Source organism: Saccopteryx bilineata, chromosome 11, assembly GCF_036850765.1.
Source record: "Saccopteryx bilineata isolate mSacBil1 chromosome 11, mSacBil1_pri_phased_curated, whole genome shotgun sequence".
NCBI lineage: Eukaryota > Metazoa > Chordata > Mammalia > Chiroptera > Emballonuridae > Saccopteryx > Saccopteryx bilineata.
Genome location: NC_089500.1, coordinates 46,129,126 through 46,149,262, shown reverse-complemented (window position 1 = coordinate 46,149,262; position 20,137 = coordinate 46,129,126). Strand labels below are relative to the sequence as shown.

At 45.6% G+C, this 20,137-nt stretch overlaps 1 non-coding gene across 1 annotated transcript; it reads right to left on the bottom strand.

Annotated features, from left to right (window-relative positions):
• Positions 1-15,589: 15,589 nt before the first annotated feature.
• On the bottom strand, positions 15,590-15,696 carry LOC136315782 (U6 spliceosomal RNA). The gene has a single exon (XR_010727571.1). It is a non-coding gene; the product is annotated as a U6 spliceosomal RNA (small nuclear RNA).
• Between the last annotated feature and the right edge of the window lie 4,441 nt (positions 15,697-20,137).

Sequence of the window (20,137 nt, the reverse complement as noted above, 5' to 3'; positions counted from 1 at the left end):
TGGAATGGATGACGTGACACAATTCCCTGGCATTCAAGACAGAACAGGCTGTACTTTTTAGAATAGCACCACCTCTTAATCAGCTATTTTAGGGTCTGTGCATCCTGAGCTGTCACCAGGAACTTTCTGAACTTCTGGGGTGACGGAAGGTGTCCAGAGAGGCAACGTCATCCTGTGCTCTCGGTGGGGGCGGGGGCAGAGGATGGGGAGGCACGGGATGCCTGGGTGGCCTGTCGTGGGCTCTAAATAGTACCAGCCAGGCTCGTGCCCTCTCTTGTGAGTGTTCTGTGACATTTCTAATCAGTTCAAAAGAGGATGAGGAATATTCTCCCTGAAGGTGAGCTCCAGGCTATTTTGGATACAAGCCCATGGAATTTTTATGATTTGTTCAAATCAGCCAACAGGAGAATCCAAAGAGAGATGATTGCTACTGATGGCCACTGGTGTTTGTCCTGAGTGTCTGGCCACCAAGGAGTGTGATCTACAGTGGCTTCCTGCAGGTATTAATGCTCCATATTCTCAGGGGATGAGACATATGGTATTAGAATAATGTAGGTCTCAAAACTGGACTGGGAGCCAATGTGACTGAAGGAGAGTGGTAGGCAAGTGGAGGGAAGAGCTGGGATCCTGAGATGGCGATTCCCTCTTCTGCTGGGTGGCTTTGGGCAGCGTTCCATGTCCTCCACCACAGGCAACAACAGCCTGGGTGTACCGGGGTGGCTGGAGAGTAGGCTGGACCCAGGCAGAGGCGGATTAAGGTCGGTTAGGCCCCAGATGCAGAAGAAAACATTGGGTCCCTTACATTAGAAAAAAGTATAAAGTTGGGGTTATACGGGGCTCTTCAGAAGTCGGGGCTCATGGCACGTGCCCAGTGCGCCCGTGGTTAAATCCGCCCCTGGACCCAGGCACACCATTGCATTTCCATAGCAGCCTGTCCTGCCAGTGACATTATCTAATGAGAACATCTTATGAAAGGACAAGGGAAGCTGTGTCCACATGAACATGGACGGTGCTGGTGTCATTTATTTGGCTAGTTGAGATTAGGATTATTCTCTTCCTACTTTGCCACCGCCTTCTTGGATTGTTGCTAGGAATAATATTCTTTTCCTTACTTGGAAATAAATATGGCCATGCATTCTTGGCCTTTTCTCAAAAAAGGATTACTGTGAACCTAAAACTGCTCAATAATATCTACTAAAAAGAAGACTATCCCCTCATTATTAGCTTTATTTATTTATCCATTCATTCATTCATCAGATTTGTGACATGGCAGTTTCTGAGAGTGATAAAGTCCTAGAAGATTTTATAATTCAATGGAGAGGACTATAAAATAATTATAACACAACATAAGCAATGTTAAATGGACCTGCTTGCAATGCTATGGGACAGACAAAATTTGTATACATATATTCATAGCAGCATTACTCATAATTGTCAAGCAGTGGAAACAACCCAAATGTCCATCAGCTGGTGGATGGATGAATGAAACTGGTGTATTCATACAATGAAATATTATTCAGCAATTAAAAGGAAGAAGTACTGACACATGAATTAACCTTGAAAACATTATACTAGGAGAAAGAAGTCAATCACAAAAATTTTGTATGATTCCACTTATTGTAAGAGTTCTTTTATATGAACTATCCATAGTCGGCAAGTCTATAGAAACAGAAAGATTAGTGGTTGCCTAGAGCTGGGCCGGAGGAAGAGTGACTGCAATGAATATAAGGTTTATTTTAGGGGTAATGAAAATGTTTTCAAATCAGATGGTGGTGATAGTTGCACAACTTTATGAATATACTGAAAACCACAGAGTCATATACTTTACGTGGATGAATTTCTGGTTAGTGATTCCATCTCAATATAACTCTTAGAAATGTCATGTAAGTATAGAGAAGGAGAGACTAATTTTGATTCAGGTATCCAAAGGCTTCAAATTGGAGGCATATTCTAATTGGGTCTTTTTAAAAAAAAATATTAATTTTAGAGAGAGAAGAAGAGGGGGTGAGAGAGAGAGAAACAGAGAGAGAGAGAAACAGATTTGTTGTTCTACTTAGTTATGCATTCATTGGTTGATTCTTGTATATGCTCTGACCGGGTATGGAACTTGCAACCTTTGTACATCGGGATGACACTCTAACCAGCCGAACTACCTGGCCAGGGCCTAAATTAACTTAAAAAAATTTAGATTTATTTTATTATTATTATTAATTATTATGATTATTATTATTATTTTGAGAGAGACAGACAGAAAGGGAGAGAAATAAGCATCAATTCATAGTTGTATCACTTTAGTTGTTCATTGATTCATTGATTGCTTTCTCATATGTGCCCTGACTGAGGGCTCAAGCCAAGCCAGTGACCCTTTGCTCAAACCTGAGACCTTTGGGCTCAAGCCAAGAACCTTGGGATCATGTTGATGATCTCATGCTCAAGTCAGTGACCCTGCACTCAAGCTGACAAGCTTTCACTCAAGCTGGTGAGCCTGCACTCAAGCTTATGAGCCCATTCTCAAGCCAGCACCTTTGAGGTTTCAAACCTGGGACCTTGGTATCCCAGGTCAGTGCTCTGTCCAGTGTGCCACCACTAGTCAGGCCTGAATTAACTTTTAAGAGGCAAATTTTCCAAATGGAAAAGTATAGGAAAAGCATTCTGAGCAGAGGCTTTATTACTACAAAGGCATGGAGGAAGGAAAAAGAACGTCACATCTGAGGACTAGTTTTAAGCTTGGAGTGGCTGGAATGTAGGTCATGATGGCAGGTGACAGCAGGCAAGGGTGGAAGGGTAGGAAGGAGATAGATTGTGAAGGGCATTTTGTGTGTGCCAAAGAGTTGGGCACTGTTCTGGTTCTGTCCATAGTGGAAAGTCCTTGAAGGGCTTTAGTGAAGAGAGATGATCAGATTTAAACTGCACAATGCAATGAAGCAGAATATGGTTCTAGTGGGGTAGAAATAGAGAAAGAGAGACAAAGGATATGGCTTTGGCCATTGCTCAGGTGAAAAACAGTAACTTTTTGAACTAAAACAGTGTGAATGAAATAAAGATATCTTTGGGATATAGCATGGTTAGGACCTAATGATAAATATTTTTGGAGTAAAAAGAAGGATGAAAAGGAGAAGGAGGGTGGATGGAGGGAGAGAAGGAGAAAAAAAAGAAGAGGAGGAGGAAGAGAAAGAGACACATAGTATTGTAGCTTGGGTGATTGGGTGGGTGATAATATCATTAGACGAAAGCAGAACGATGCAAAAGGAAAACATTTGGGGGTATAGATCATGAGTTTATTTTTAGACATGCTGAGTTTGAGGACCCTTTGGGGCGCAGCAAGCAGCTAGGAAGGATCATAACCAATACACATCCCAACAATCACAAAACTTACCATATCAGGATTGTCTGCTGTGTATCAGCCACTGTGCCCAGCGCTCTATGTAAATATTTCTGAACACTATAAGTAGTCCCTACAGAAAGATATGGAACATGATCCCCATTTTATAAACAAACATAGAAATAGGTACTCTGGAAACAATGGACATAGATTTGTTTTTTGAAGACTTAGAAAAGAAGTTATTATTAAAAAGCCATTTCCAAGCTCATCAGTGACGCCTAACTGCCACAGGTGGGGAATTACCTGAGCAGTAGATGGTGCGAGGCCACTGATGGCTGTGACAGTGCTCCTTTTGCCAGGACTGTAATTCCTTCTCCACTGGATTTCCCCCCCAACACCAGCACGAGAAAACAGTATGTACATCTATCTATGCATTGTGTTGGTTGTCTTGGGAGACCACACCCAAGAGATGGAAGGTGGCAGCAGAGTCACAGGAGAGCCAGAAATACAAATCCTTTCCCTCTGTTTTTGGATCAGTATTCAAAAGAGTTTAGTGAAATGAAAGGCTCATTCTTTTATTTGATTAGATCTTTAAACAGGTAGGCTTTTCTTTCCAAGGCCAACTTTGTGGATCAGTACTGCCCACAACTGTGTTGTAACCTTCTGGAGGGTTATAGTTGTGGCTCTCATAAACCACAACCTAGTGCCCAGACAGAAAAGGGTTCGAGGAGGCTTTGTGGTGTGAGTGGGTGCGCTAAGACGTTTATGCTCAGGTTATGGGCACTGCACTTTGCTGGGACTACCGCTGTGTAGTTGCTCTGCTGCCCAGGTGCCCTGGGGCAATGGTATGGGGGTGGGGGGGGCACTGATCTCTGCAATATCCTTGCCAAAGTCCCAACTCAAGTAGGGGATTGTACATGTGTGTTTTTAAATTTTTATTTATTGATTTTTAGAGAGAGAGGAAAAGTGAGAGAGAGAGAAACATGGACTTGTTGCGCTTATTTATGCATTCATTGGTTGATTCTTGTATGTGCCCTGACTGGGGATTGAACCTGCAATGTTGGCATAATGAGATGACACTCTAACCAAATGAACTATCCAGCCAGGGCAGGTGATTGTGTTTTAATTATTTGTGCCAACATTCCCTGCTGTGAGTGAATCCTCTGACTACCAGTGCCCAGCATGTGGAAGGGCCCCTTAATTAATATCTGTTGGACCGAAATGAAAGTTTGAGTAAATCCGAGGGATAAATTGAGTCTTGGCTGACCTCAGCTAGTAAGAGCCCTCTGATGAACTACGGAGGAGTGAATCTGAAATTTTAAATTTCACGAGGCCCCTGAAACCTTCCATCCTCCTCCTTTACTTCAATTTTATTTCAGATGAATACAACAAACATCAAGCTTTGAAAAGGTGGGATTTGATTAGGGAGAACAAGCCTTTCAGATACAACTTTCTTTTTAAATAATATATATACATTCAGCTATTGAGGCTGCCTCTAAGGAAATAAATCAGATCTGGCCAAGATGGTGACAAGGAGGAAAGCTGAGAGAAAACGGGAAGTGCTGTGGATGAGAAACAATGGGAAGGAAGTAGATGAATGGCTGTGAGTGGATGGCTCCCACCACTGCCCCGGGCACTCTCCACTCTCAGCCTGTGGGTATTTCACAGAGCTCTCATCGCCTTCATGTCTCACCTACCAGAACTTCCTGACAGGTCAAAATCTGGTGCCCATTGGTCAGGAGCAGGCAATCTCGCTATTTCAGAAAAAGAAAACTCTCTTTTAAGTATAGAAAGAAATTTCTCTAGTTACTTCATAGTTCTCTGATAACCTGAGTTGACCTGACTTGAAACGGCAGTAAGTGGCCATTTAGAAAGTCCCAGCCTGAAATCTCATCCTTGCTCTTTCTTCTCCACAGTCCTGACCTGGTTTTTTTTTCCTTCTCTGTTTTAGCCTTTGAATGCATGATTCATCTTTGCCAACTGTATGTTTTTTATGGCTGCTGTAACAAATGACCGCGTAAAACAAACTAACAAAAAACCATTTATTATCTCACAGTTCTATAGGTCAGGATTGTAGGTGGGCTCAACTGGGCTTTACAGAAATCAGGATGTCAGCTAGCTGGGCTCCTGTCTGAGGCTGTGGGGAAGATCCTACTTCCAAGTTCATTCAGATTGTTGGCAGGATCCAGTTCTTTGTGGTTGTAGGACTGAAATCCCATTTCCTTGCTGGCTATCAGCTCTGGCCACTCTCTGCTTCTTGGGGCTGCCTGACTTCTTTCTCATGTGATCTCGTCATCCTTACTCCCTCTGTCTTCCTCCACCATCCCCTTTTGCCACCAGCTGGAGAAAGAGCTCTGCTCTTCTGGGTCCATGTGAGTAGATCAGACCCAGTTGGATTACCTCCCCATTCTAAGGCCAATTGTGCCATATACCATAACACGATGTGGTATGTCATCACATTCCTAAATCCTGGTATTCGGATGTGCAATCTTGGGGTCTGCCCACCATACTGACCCTTGGATGTCACATCAGATGGAGTGAACACAGCCTAGGATGGTGTGTTCATTTTAGCCACTAGAAAGGAATACTAAGAATCACTTGTGTTCATTTCGTGGCAGAGTAGAGCCATTTGCCTTATCACGGGGCTCTTTCTAAGTGCTTTCTTGGTTTAGCAACTTCAGGGAAGGTTAGTAGTTTTATCAAACGTTTAAAATGGTACAAAAGGTCAATGAAACCAAGAGCTGGTTCTTTGAAAAGATAAATAAGACTGTTAAACCGTTAGCCGAATGATCAAGAAAAAGCAGAGGAAGGACCCAAATAAATCAAATCAGAAATGAAAGAAGAGAAGTAATAATTGACATTACAGAAATACAAAGGATTGTAAGAAAATATTCTGAACAATCATATACCAACAAATTGGACATTCTGAAAGAAATGGATAAATTCCTAGAAACATACAATCTTCCCAAACTGAACTTTTATAAAGGTGAATGGCCTAGAGGTGGATGTTTCTCCTTTTTGGATTATTTGTTTATTTTATGGGAAGCTCTCAGCTCTCTTTCTAACTTTGCTTTTGCTAAGTGAAAGGTCAGTGCAAGTAATGTTATGGAAAGTTAATTATTTTTAGTCAAACAATATGGAACCAAGCAATAAAATTCAGGAAAAGGGCCTGTTTTAAAACCTATGGCCTTGTCTAAATCACTGTCAGTAAATAGCTTCCAAAGCAGGTGGGACACCATTTGCCTGGCTCTGGACTGAGTCACCTGGTGCACTTCAGGGGACCCCCGGTGCCTGAGCTCTGCAGTCACATTCTGTTGCCGCCTGGTTAGACCCAGCCCTTGTCTTTACATGTTGTGTGCTTGGTGACCGGAAAGACAGATGCCAGTTTCCCAGGAGGGAAAAAGAGCAACTGGAAAAAAGGAAATGGCAGATCGTCAATGAGATAGCTTTTGTTTCAATTTTCCCTCCTTTGTTTTGTTTCTAAGCCCTCTGTGAATTACCGTACTTTCCCTTCTGGTATTTTGGGCCATAGATCTCTACATTAGCCTGACCTCTTGTTTTGTTTGTTTGTTTTGTTTTTGTAATTTTCCCTAATATTCATCTGGAAAATATCCCCACACTGGTCTGCCTTGCTCTAGTGGGACCCTCTGTCCACTCCTGGATTGTTTTAGAGAGGGGGAGCCTGGTCCTGTGGCCAGAGGCCCGGACAGGAGGCCAGGAAAGCTGGGCCCCTTTCCCAGGCCGGCCCACCACACCTCGGCCGGGCCTCGGGGTCCCCATTAACCTGCGCGCGCAGTGTGTTCACTGCAGATAAGCACAGGGCGGCCTCTGTTGGGTGTAGTTTCCAGCTTGGCATGAACTGGCTGTGTGACAACAGGCTCAATCAGTATTCCTGTCTCTGAGCCTCACTTTTCTCCTCTGAAAAACTGAGGAGAGGATATTTGCCTCCTCGTGCAAGAAGCCAGGCATTTCAGTGTGGTCGCCTCATGGGGCAGGCAGGGTGTGGCCAGAGACTCTTTGGGACAATGCAGGGCTGGACAGAAGTGGGAAGGGGCCAGCCATGTCAGAGATGAGCTGTTGTGCTGTGTTCCTGTTTCTTTATGGTTCGGGGGCAAGATGAGGGAGCCCAGCCAATGCCCCGGGGCTCCAGACCCCGGCAGGCCTGTGGAGGGGAGTGGCGGCGGGGGTCCCAGCAGGCCTGTGGAGGGGAGTGGTGGCGGGGGTCCCAGCAGGCCTGTGGAGGGGAGTGGCGGGGGGGGGGGTCCCAGCTGGCCTGTGGAGGGGAGTGGTGGTGGGGGGTCCCAGCAGGCCTGTGGAGGGGAGTGGTGGGGGGGGGGGTCCCAGCAGGCCTGTGGAGGGGAGTGGCGGGGGGGGGTCCCAGCAGGCCTGTGGAGGAGAGTGGTGGGGGGGGGGTCCCAGCAGGCCTGTGGAGGGGAGTGGCGGGGGGGGGGGTCCCAGCAGGCCTGTGGAGGGGAGTGGCGGGGGGGGGTCCCAGCTGGCCTGTGGAGGGGAATGGTGGTGGGGGGTCCCAGCAGGCCTGTGGAGGGGAGTGGTGGTGGGGGGTCCCAGCAGGCCTGTGGAGGGGAGTGGCAGGGGGGGGTCCCAGCAGGCCTGTGGAGGAGAGTGGCGGGGGGGGTGTCCCAGCAGGCCTGTGGAGGGGAGTGGCGGGGGGGGGTCCCAGCAGGCCTGTGGAGGGGAGTAGTGGCGGGGGTCCCAGCAGGCCTGTGGAGGGGAGTGGCGGCGGGGGTCCCAGCAGGCCTGTGGAGGGGAGTGGCGGGGGGGGGGGTCCCAGCTGGCCTGTGGAGGGGAGTGGCGGCGGGGGTCCCAGCAGGCCTGTGGAGGGGAGTGGCGGGGGGGGGGGGTCCCAGCCGGCCTGTGGAGGGGAGTAGTGGTGGGGGTCCCAGCAGGCCTGTGGAGGGGAGTGGCGGCGGGGGTCCCAGCAGGCCTGTGGAGGGGAGTGGTGGGGGGGGGTCCCAGCTGGCCTGTGGAGGAGAGTAGTGGCGGGGGTCCCAGCCGGCCTGTGGAGGGGAGTGGCGGCGGGGGTCCCAGCAGGCCTGTGGAGGGGAGTGGCGGCGGGGGTCCCAGCAAGCCTGTGGAGTGGAGTGGCGGCGGGGGCGGGGAGGGGGCGGGCAGGGGCAGCCCCAGCGAGGCAGTGCACACCCCACTCCCAGGGTCCGCCCCGGAGTCCTTGAGCAGGACAGTGACTCACGCTAGCTCCCTGTCCTACTCCTCTCCCCAATTTGCCCTGTGTGTATTTGCTTCTAGCTCTGGCTGTGATTTTTTTTTTTTAAAGTACAATAAAAGAGCACAGGACTTGGATTTAGACCAACCTAGATGCTGGATTTGAGATTTGATTTGACCAGTTCCATGCACTTGGCTAGCTGACTTAACTTCTGAGCCTCAGTTTCCTCATCTGTACCATGAACACAGTAGCACCAGCCATGCTGCCCCTCTGGTTTGCTGTAAAAAACACACCCATCACAACACATGGATGTATTTTGTAGGCTCTAACTATGTTTTCCTATAGGCGTTTCAAGGACAAGTTAAGTCAAAGCAGCAGTTGCGTCTGAACATCGGAAGACCCCGGCATATTCCTCGTCCTGTAAGGGAACAAGGTCAAATGAATGCACAGCTGAGAAAGGAGAGGGCTCCAGGAGGGGCCCCCTCCTTCCCTGACTTCTGGTACTAACGGACATCTATGTTTGCACTCAGGAGCCCCACTCATCTGTCAGGTACAGGGCTGAGATACCGAAATAGCACTTATGTAGGGCTGGAGCCATTATTCCCCAATCATTTCTGGGCTTTACTTTTTCGCTCAGCTCCACCTCTCTCCGAGTATCTGCAGACGTGTCAAGGATGTAATACAGGCCTGGTGATGGTGCTCAGAGAGGGTCCAAACATTACTCACGGAGACAAGAATTTTCGAGATGTTCAAGTCATGGGGGCAAGGCCAGACTCCCCTGGCAGGCTGATCACTCAGTGCCAGCACCAGAGGGGCTAAAACGTTCCCCACGTGCTGCAGTGGACCAGCTTATACGTACAGAAAACGGAGGCCGCCATAATGGATGTTCCACTTTAAAGGGTGGATTTAGAATACATATCTGTACAAGTGACAGATGACATAGGTCAGCAGTTGGAAATGCATCACTTAACTAGAAATTTCTTTTCTATAAGCACACATGGGTTTTTTAATAGACATAAGCATGGCGTTTCATGTTTTTGGTTAACAACTGCATCTAAATAATGTCGGGAACACTGAAAAAATGTCACTTTGAGAAGTGACACTTATGAACCTGCATAACAAGCACAGACTTTATAGTTAACCTCAATTTTCTGTTATTTCTCGTTATGTGACCATAGGCGAATCTAGTAGCCTTCTAAGTGTCAGTGCCCTCGTCTTCAAAGTGGAGGAAATTATACTAAAATTAAGGGTTGTTCTGAGGAGTAAAGGTAATGTGTGAAAAGAGTTGAACCCAGGTCCAACAGTACGAGGAATTAAAACCTGGAACCTATTGCTGTTGAAAATAAAATAGTACAGATGGTATTTATGATTTAACATTTAAAGCTCTTGTCAGGGCCCTGGCTGGTTGGCTCGGTGGTAGAGCGTTGGCCTGGTGTGAGAAGTCCCGGGTTCGATTCTCGGCCGGGGCACACAGGAGAGGCGCCCATCTGCTTCTCCACCCCTCCCCCTCTCCTTCCTCTCTGTCTCTCTCTTCCCCCCCCCGCAGCGAGACTCCATTGGAGCGGGGATGGCCTGGGCGCTGGGGATGGCTCCTTGGCCTCTGCCCCAGGCGCTAGAGTGGCTCTGGTTGCGACAGAGCGACGCCCCGGAGGGGCAGAGCATCGCCCCCTGGTGGGCAGAGCTTAGTCCCCTGGTGGGCGTGCCGGGTGGATCCCGGTTGGGCGCATGTGGGAGTCTGTCTGACTGTCTAGCCCCGTTTCCAGCTTCGGAAAAAAAATAAAATAAAATAAAAATAAATAAATAAAGCTCTTGTCAGAATTTTCCCCCTTTTTATATAGAGTATAATGGACAGATTTAGTAGCATGGCTCTGATTTTGTTTTCTTAGTAGCTTAGCTGATTTCCCCTTAGTGCATTGCTTTAGAAATTAAGCATAATATAAAAATAATAAAATAAAAACAGTAGAATTATATTATATCTGGGTAGCGGGCTACACATTCTACATGTAGAAACAGTTAGTGCTCAAGACAACCTTAGGCAGTGGGTGCCATTGTTGTCCCCACTTTGCAGCTGAAGGAGTCTCATCATGAAGACCAGGTGGGTGAGGGGCAGAACTGGGACTGGAATGAAGGGTTTTGCTATACCAGAGGCCACATTCTCAGTTACTAAAGTTTGCTGACCTCACTTAAAAGCAACTTGATGTTGTAACTTCATATTTAAGAGCAGTGGCTAAGGTTGTCATGGCCAGACAGAGACTAGAGGAGAGCTTTGAGGAGATGACGTCAAAGAATGAGAGCTACTAGTTCTGTGGGATACACCCACGGTCATTTTCCTCCTCATCTCTCATGGCTCAACTGCCACTCTTCTTCCCTTCAGCTGCTGTCCTGTCCTTGGACCACCTTCTCCTTCCATTTATCCCAAACCCATCTTCCAAATTACCTCCTCTTGGGTCAAAACTTTGATGCCATCTTGCTCTTTGGAGTCTGAGTGACTTCCAGTTATCTCAGAGTCAAGACCAAGAGTCCCACTAAGTGACTGCAATTACCCCACCTCCACCTCTCATCTTCCATCTTTCATCAGTCCCTCTCAAGAACACTCCTTTGCTACCTTCTGGGGCCCCGCCCATCCCCTGTCTGTGCCCTCCCCAGGCAGCACTGGGCCCACCCCTCTGGCCAGCTCAGCAGTCCACGGGGGAGGACAACTTGGCGGCCCTGCATGCAAGTACAAGACCCAGCCCTGCATGATGGAAAAACCAGGAACCTTGTATTCACCTGTGTATTCATTTATCCAGTCAGTCATTTTTATTGAATAGCAGGTGTTGGGAACACAACAAATAATCAGCCACAAGCCTGCTCTTATAGTCCAGAGGAGGGACAGACTCAGAAATGAAGGATGACAGTTTGGTGGGTAAGTCTGGGTGGTAGCATCCACTGAGCACCATAAGTGTGCAACAGAGAATTGAGAAGGATGAGCTGAAAGAAAGGGGTTTATAAGTCGACAGAATAGAATGTATGAAGATTTAGAGGTAAGAGGGAGCTGGTGCTCTCATAGAAGTCCACACAAAGCAGTATGACTGAAACATAGTGTATGTGTGGAGAAATGGCAAAAAACCAACCTGTTCTGATAGACCTGTCAATCACCATCCCAGTTCACACCCAGATGGAATAATTGAGGAGCCTGAGCAACCACTACTTACATAGGTATGGGCATGGCTGAAAGAAACCAGTAAGGGTTGGAGACACACCCCAGGGAGGGCAGGAGAGGAAAAGGGGAGCTGTTACCACTCTTAGCAGTGAAGGAGCAGGAGGAAGAGACAGTTATTAAAACACAAGAAAGCTATAGCTATAAGCATAAGAGAAGACCTTAAGAGTGGGGGCCTTTGGTTAAAGAAGACAGCCACTGCCAACCCACAGCCTGGCAGGCAGATTCAGAACAGGTGGAGAAGGGTGGAGTGTTTACCTGGAGGGAAGCAGAAAATACCAGCATAGCAGATATCAATCTTGTCTCCTAGTAATAGCCTAGCTCCATTCATCATATGTATCATAGAAAACAAATCTCACTCTACCAAGGGCGGCACCACTGTGCAGTGCAAATGTACAATGAAGAAATAAATACAAATTCAAAAATAGAATCCAGACCACAGAAAACAAATTAAAGGTCAAGTATGAGGAATGGAAGAAGAAGGCTAGATAATAAAACAAATATGTGGAGAATATTTGGACTTACATAAGTGCCATTGTTGAGCCAGAAATATGGCTCTGAGCTTCCTGGTGGCCAACTTTTAAAGGAAGATGAGGTCAGTCACATAGTTTTCCTTTCAAAGAAGTGAAAGCATACCGGTTTGTATCTAGAGTCAAGATTTTTTTTTAGACCTTAGCATGAATAAGAATTTTGTCCATTGGTGCAGCATGATTAAAACAGACTGCAACGCTAAGATAATTTCTTTAGCAAATTCATCTAAACTATACATCTGGCTTATCTATATAGTTCACCGGTTGTATTGAGTTTGCGAGTAGTGTTCATTGTGGTATTTAATCTCTGCCTCTCTCACATGAGTTCCTGTTCCTCAAGATCAGGGGCCAGACTTTAAGTGTTTTTTTTTTTTTTCTGCTCCTCATTACCATACTAGTTTGAAATTGAATCCTGTAGAAATATTTTGAGTATTAACATTTTTTTCTGGCATTATAAAATTAATTTCCTACACACTGTGAAGAATAATTAGACCAAACACAGACAATTGCATAATCCTTTGAATGTACTCCTGGGAAGCAGGTGCTCTGGGGGTCCAAGGTACAGTGGAGAGTTTCCATTGACACCGGTATTTCAGAAGATTGCAACATTGCCATCTCATAGTACCGTGTGCCCAGATGGAAGAAAGCAATGACAATTCATCCCAGTTCAACCTGCCTGGAATGTCACTGAGATCAGCGATGCTTAGCATTTGGGGGCCAACAACCCCTTCAGAACGATGGTAAAAACTAAGCACTCTTTCCCCCCTGAAACAAAGATGCACAATTTTGGTTTCAGTTTCAGGGAATTCACAAGCTTCCTGAAGCCCAACCGTGGACTCATTAAAGGCACATGAATGCCCTGGTCTAATCTATGATCTCACAACATTTCCCTCCTCCTTCCCCTTCCCCTTCCCATTCCCCTTCCCCTTCCCCTTCCCCTTCCCCTTCCCCTTCCCCTTCCCCTTCCCCTCCCTCCTCCTTCCCCCTTCCCTCCCCCTCCCCCTCCCCCTCTCTCCCTCCCCCTTCCTTCCTCCCTCCCTCCCTCCTTCCCAGTCTTCCTTCCTTCCTTCCTTCCTTCCTTCCTTCCTTCCTTCCTTCCTTCCTTCCTTCCTTCTTTCCTTTCAATTTATTGATTTGAGAGAGAGAGAAAAAAAACATCAACTTGTTCCATTTATTTATGCATTCATTGGCTGATTCTCATATGCGCCCTGCCCGCAATTTTGGCATATAAGGATGATGCTCTAACCCACTGACCTACCTGGCCAAGGTCCTCACAATATTTTTCTATGAGGGGTTTTCTTCTGGATGCTCTGGTGCCACATTAGTGATAGAAACAAAGTGATAGCCCAGCTATCAATTTCACTGCATAGGGCATGAGAAGAGTGGGCAAGTTGTTTTACTCCTTTTACTCTTTATCACACACACCTTTTACTACTCATCAGACACAAATATTCTACAGATAGAACAAAGTAAATATGACAAAAGAAATACTACCCAGGAAATCCTGTCACAGGGTACAACAAGAATGGACCTTGAGGATATTATGCTAAGTGACATAAGCCAGTCACAAAAAGATAAATACTGTATAATTCCACTTATGAGGTACCTAAAGAAGTCAAATTTACAAAGACAGAAAGTAGAATGGTGTTTGGCAGGGACTATGGGGGAAGGAATGGGAGTTACTGTTTTTTTTTTTGTTTGTTTGTTTTTTCCTCTGAAGCTGGAAACGGAGAGAGACAGTCAGACAGACTCCCACATGCGCCCAACCGGGATCCACCCAGCACGCCCACCAGGGGCTACGCTCTGCCCACCAGGGGGCGATGCTCTGCCCCTCCGGGGCGTCGCTCTGCCACAACCAGAGCCACTCTAACGCATGGGGCAGAGGCCAAGGAGCCATCCCCAGCGCCTGGGCCATCTCTGCTCCAATGGAGCCTTGGCTGCGGGAGGGGAAGAGAGAGACAGAGAGGAAGGAGGGGGATGGAGAAACAAATGGGCACCTCTCCTATGTGCCCTGGCCGGGAATCGAACCCGGGTCCCCCGCACACCAGGCCGACACTCTACCGCTGAGCCAACCGGCCAGGGCCAGAGTTACTGTTTAATTGGTATTGAGTTTCAGTTTTACAAGATAAAATAAATTCTGATAGCCTTGGCCGGTTGGCTCATAGGTAAAGTGTTGGTCCAGTGTGTGGAAATCCTGAATTAGATTCCCGGTCGGGGCACACAGGGGAAACAAACCTCTGCTTCTTCACCCCTCCCCCTTCCCTCTCACTCCCTCTCTTCCCCTCTCACAGCCATGGCTCGAATGGTTCAAGCAATTTGGCTCTGGACGTTGAGGATGGCTCCATGGCCTCGCCTCAGGTGCCGAAATAGCTCTGTTTGGAGGAACACAGCAGCGGCCCCAGATGGGCTGAGCATCACCCCTAGTGGGTAAGCCGGGTAGATCCTGGTCAGGGTGCATGTGGGAATCTGTCTCTCTGCCTCCCAGCCTCTCACTTAATAATAATAATAATAATAAAAAATCTGGAGCTGGATAGTAGTGGTGATGGTTGCACAATGGGAATCTATCTACTTAATGCCACTCAACTGTATGCTTAAAAATGGTTAAGATGGTAAATTTTATATTCTGTGTACTTCACCACAATTAAAAAAGTCTGAAACAAGAGTTCAAACGCTGAAGCCTGAAGCACGCAGCCTGAGGGGTGTGTGGAGTGGGGAAGGCCGAGTCTCCCCCCACCCCCGCTAGCTTGGATAGACTGTGGCCCACCCAAATGAAAGAGCCTCTGGGAGCCAGCTCCTTCCCGGGCAGGTAGGCCCCCAGAGCTGCGAGGAGTGGTCATGGCATTGAAAACCAGCACCAGGAGCAACTTGATTTGGGTCGGGATAATTCTGCTAGGAACTTTGGACTTGCTGTTGCAGTGTTTTCATTTCTGTACTTGACCTTATTACCGACATAAACTTTTCATTTAAGACAATGGCTGATGACCATCTATTTCCTGGAGCTCTACACATAATTTCTAAAGGAACACTGTGGCTACACACATGATTAACCATGCAGGATCTCTTCATTTAATAGCGCCCATCTTTCTTATAACAGGAAGTAAATATGTGTTGCTAAGCTACTATGTCTACCAAAAAACTGCATATAGTAGACTCCATTGTACTCTTCGTGTTCTGTGAGAGTTGATGATTCCTCTCTGTTAATTCAGTCCTTTTGTTGTTAACCTCCTTCACCTAAAGTTAATTAGAGTTTGGCCATGGTGTACTCAGTGCAAACAGATAAAAAGGTCGGAATCATAATTTCCCATGAAAAATATTAAGCTTCCTTAAATTTTCTTGAAGGAATTTTTTTTTTTTTTTTAAATATGGAACGTTTCACGAATTTGCGTGTCATCCTTGCGCAGGGGCCATGCTAATCTTCTCTGTATCATTCCAATTTTAGTATATGTGCTGCCGAATCGAGCACTTGAAGGAATTTAAAAAGCATTTATTGGCTCATATTTTCAGTTCTGCATCTATCTATCTATCTATCTATCTATCTATCTATCTATCTATCTATCTATCGTTCAAGGACCTTGCAAACATCTTAGTCTTATTATCGCAAAGAAAAGAAATGCAGACTGCACAGGTAAGTTTAGGAGTTCAAGTCCCTCTTTTAGGCCACCCTCCCTCCCCCTCCCCCTCCCCTCTGCAGATAGGCATCAGGTCTTCACCTCTGAGAAAAATAAAGCAGAGAGAAATCTTCTGAACATACCACTTAAGGGATTTAGGTCAGAAGGAAGGAAGCGTTGCATGTCAGTTTTCCCATTTCTCCAAGATAGAGATCTCAAAATAAAAATGGATCTCATTGTCAATGTCAGATGCCCTGACCCTGGGCAATGGGAGATCCTGATGCAATGGAATCATTTCATCTGCATATTTAATTTATAAACTCTAATATACACACATGTGAGTGAGGAGGGAGCCATTTACACAGAGCTGGCAGTTAGACCTGCCATTCCACCCCGAGTCCCACAGGAAGACAGGATGAGGGTACAGGAATTTGCTATTTCACAACTGGGCTTTTCCACATGCTCTCAGCATAAACACCTCACCCTGCTGAGTGAGGTTCTAACAATTTTTATCCCTTACAGCACGGCTCCAACATGCAAGTCATCATCTTTATCTAGTGCTCAGTGGTTCGCTTCAACTCCAGTGCAGGAGTGTCTGTGAGCTTCCTGGGAGATGGGATAGCCATCTGCAACGTGGTTCACAAGTATGAATTTGCCCTGTCTAATAGGGGCCACGAAGATTTGAGAGACAAAAAAGCCATCAGGCTGTAGCATCTAGTATTACAGCGATGGTTAAGGAGACAAGTCAAATATGTAGATTACAATAAAGAGCATACCGCCCTTGACTTTGCCTGGAGGAAGTGGACTACGAGTGTGTGCCGATGCATTTTAACTCGCGTTCTGCTTTCTGCCAAAGAGGTATAGATTTCTGATGAAAAACTATTTCCAAGAGTAATTTTGACTCTACATTTCAATATACTGCCTTCTGACCCTAACTCCCATGGAAATTAGAATGGTTAAGAACATGAACTTTGAGGCCAGATGTCAAATTTCAAATTCCAGCTCCACCAACAACGAACATTACTTTTTACTAAGCCTCAGTTTCCTCAAATGTAACAATAATTCTTACCTAGTAGGGTAGTTCTGCAGATTAAATAAGACTACCCATGTGAAATATTCAGCACCTGCATTTAATAAGTAATGCAATAGATGTTTACTCTGTTCAGGAAGCAAAAGCGATCCAATGCCTTGGCCGGATGCCACTGATTTGTGGGAAGAACAAAGGCCTGGTTCTGTGCTCTGGATCCAAAGCAATGACAAAGTTTCAAAAACATATTTGTTTTTACTCTTTTGTATGTTATGTTTTATATATCTAACTTCTAAACTATGTCTTTAAATTATTGTTATTTATTGATTAATTTTAGAGAAAGAAGAAGGACAAGAGAGAAAAATAGATGTTTTGTTCCACTTATTTATGCATTCATTGGTTGATTTTTGTATGTGCCCTTACTGGGGATCAAACCTGCAACCTTGGCACATTGGGATGATGCTCCAACCTACTGAACCTACTGGGCCAAGGCCTAGCTTCTAAACTATTTTATTTGTTTTTGTTTGTTTGTTTTTTCTGGATTTTTCCGAAGTGAGAAGCAGTGTGGGGAGGCAGACAGACAGACTCCCGCATGTTCCCCACCAGGATCCACCCAGCATGCCCACCAGGGGGCAATGCTTGGCCCATCTGGCGCGTTGCTCCGCTGCAATCAGAGCCATTCTAGTGCCTGAGGCAGAGGCCATGGAGCCATCCTCAGTGCCCTGGCCAACTTTGCTCCAACGGAGCCTTGGCTGTGCGAGGGGAAGAGAGAGAGACAGAGAGAAAGGAGAGGGGAAAGGGTGGAAAAGCAGATGAGTGCTTTTCCTGTGTGCCCTGGCCAGGAATCGAACCCGGGACTCCTGCATGCCAGGCCGATGTTCTACCACTGAGCCAATTGGCCAGGGCCTAAATTATTTAAATATGCATATTACCTAAGCAATTATCCATCCATTGTGCTCGGTGAATATTTGTTTAGCACCTGCTATATGCCAATCTAGGTGGTGTAGAGGGAGAACAGTCACTGAATGGTGGGAGGAGAGATACAAACTGGTAGTTACAAACCAGCATAAAGAATGGAGTGACAGGAGGCACCTGAAAGTACTCAAGAAAGTAATGAATAGATCAAGGAGGGCTTCTGGTATGAGAAAGGCATTGAGTTTGCAAGACAGCAGCATGGCAACCACAGGAAGTCAGGTTGCCAGAGTAAAAAGTGCAAAAAAATGGTGGGCAAAGAGGTTGGAAAGAGCAGCTGATCCTAGAGCCCTTCCATGCTTGGCCAGGGCCTTTGACCTTCTTCCAGAAGGCTGTAGGGAGCTGCTGATTGAATATATATTCTCATTTGAGATAGAGCATTCTGTGTGGAGGATAGATTGGAGGGGGAAACCAGAGGCAAGAGTTGGGGTAGGGGACCACTGCAGCCATTGGAGAGAGGGCTGATGAAGGGGTGGTGGACAGTTCCTCTGGGGAAGGAGGGGAGGCTCTGAGAAACAAACAGTTGGTGAACCCAAAAGGACTCTTGATTGTTGGGGTAGAAAGTGAGTGGAAGGGAGGTGTCAAGGCTGACTCCCAGGTATCTAATTCAGGCATCCAAGTGGATGGTGGTGCCACCAGCTGAGATAGTTCTAGACTAAAAGAGGAAGAAGATATTTTGAAAGTAGGAGATGATTTTGCTCCTTTTAAGAGAAAGTTTAGTTATATACAGAACTCACAGTTTAGGGAAATAATGATTCAAATGTGTTTTTCTTTCATTACATCTGGAATTCAGTAATAAAAAAATTATTTGTAATAACAAAATCCTCAGAAAGCATGTCTAAACAGGAAGTTGCACAAATATTCTCAGGCAGGACCAAGCAACATCTGAGCCCAAATGACCTTCATTGTTTAAGATAGGCAGAGAAACGATCTTAAAAATAAATGATTAGGGGAAAAGGGAGACTGGATAAAGAGAAACCACGTATGGTAATACTAATTAAAAAATTTAGAAACTGTAACTTCAGTCGTTTTTCACCTTTTCCCTGACATGTAATTAATTGCATTCTAATCTCTCTTATTTCTCTATTATCTCCTGATGGAGATTCTAGAATGAGTAGTGAACAGCAAAAAACGAAGCCAATAGAAGGAAGAGGGAGATATAGGGGCTTAGAGATCCACAAACTTATAATTCACCCACTTTAAGTCAGGTGGAGGTTAGAGTACCATAGGCAAGACGGGGAGGAGGAGTTAAGAACAGATGTGGAGACATAGCCCCAAGATCAGTCCATTTGTGGACTCAAATCCGTGTGCTTCGTGGTGGGGTTAGCAGCATGAACTGCCTATCTGGTTTTTTGAATTTCATTTTGTTTTTAGATTTAGTCATCTTATTTTGGGGGTGTTCTGGAGAGTAGTGAGAGATGGTTTTTGGTTTCTATCTCAAATCTACTTAAGAAAATGAAAGTGGAAAGGAAGAGGAGATGCATGAATTTTCCTTTGCTGAAAATAGATCCATAGTACCATACAGGCATACAAAGGGTTTCTTAGAGTTATCATCTGACAAAGTGCCTGGGGAGAGGCTGATGTCAGTGGGGAGAGGGCCGTGGGTGAGTGTCCCCAGCATGACTTCCTCTCTTTCCTCTTGCTGCCAGAGTTCCATCGTCCAAACCTGTAATCCCTGCCCAGGCAATTCCAGTACTGGGTGTTTCTTAAGCAAATAGAGTAAATCACGCCAGTGTTAGAGGTTGCCACCAATTATAAATTGTATGCCAAGGCAACTACTCCAGACTTTTTCTCATGACTCAGTATCATTGCCTTATCTGTGCCTTTGATTTCTCCGTCCTCCAGCTCTTTATAACACTCACATCTATATTTATAGTTGCACCTGTAATATGCCACTGTGTTTTTTTAATTAGTTACTTTGTGAAGTGGAGCACTTTCTTATTTATGTATTGTCACCTTCTCCAACAGTTTGTCAGGTCTATGTCTTACTGCCTAACTCTATGGGAAGTTTTTTGTGACTGGGATTTTGAATGTTATTACATTGAATCAATAGGTCAATTTGGGAAGAATTAATACCTTAACAATATTGGGTCCATGTACATGGTATATTCTTCTATTTATTGAATTTTTCTTTAACTTCTCAAGTAATGTTACATAGTTTTCCATGTAGAGATCTTGCTCACATTTTGTTAAATTTATTTCTAGGCATTTGGTTTTTTGAATTATATTGTAAATGTTACCATCTAAAAGCTTTCATTTTCTAGTTGTTTGTTATGATACATAGAATTTTTGTATAT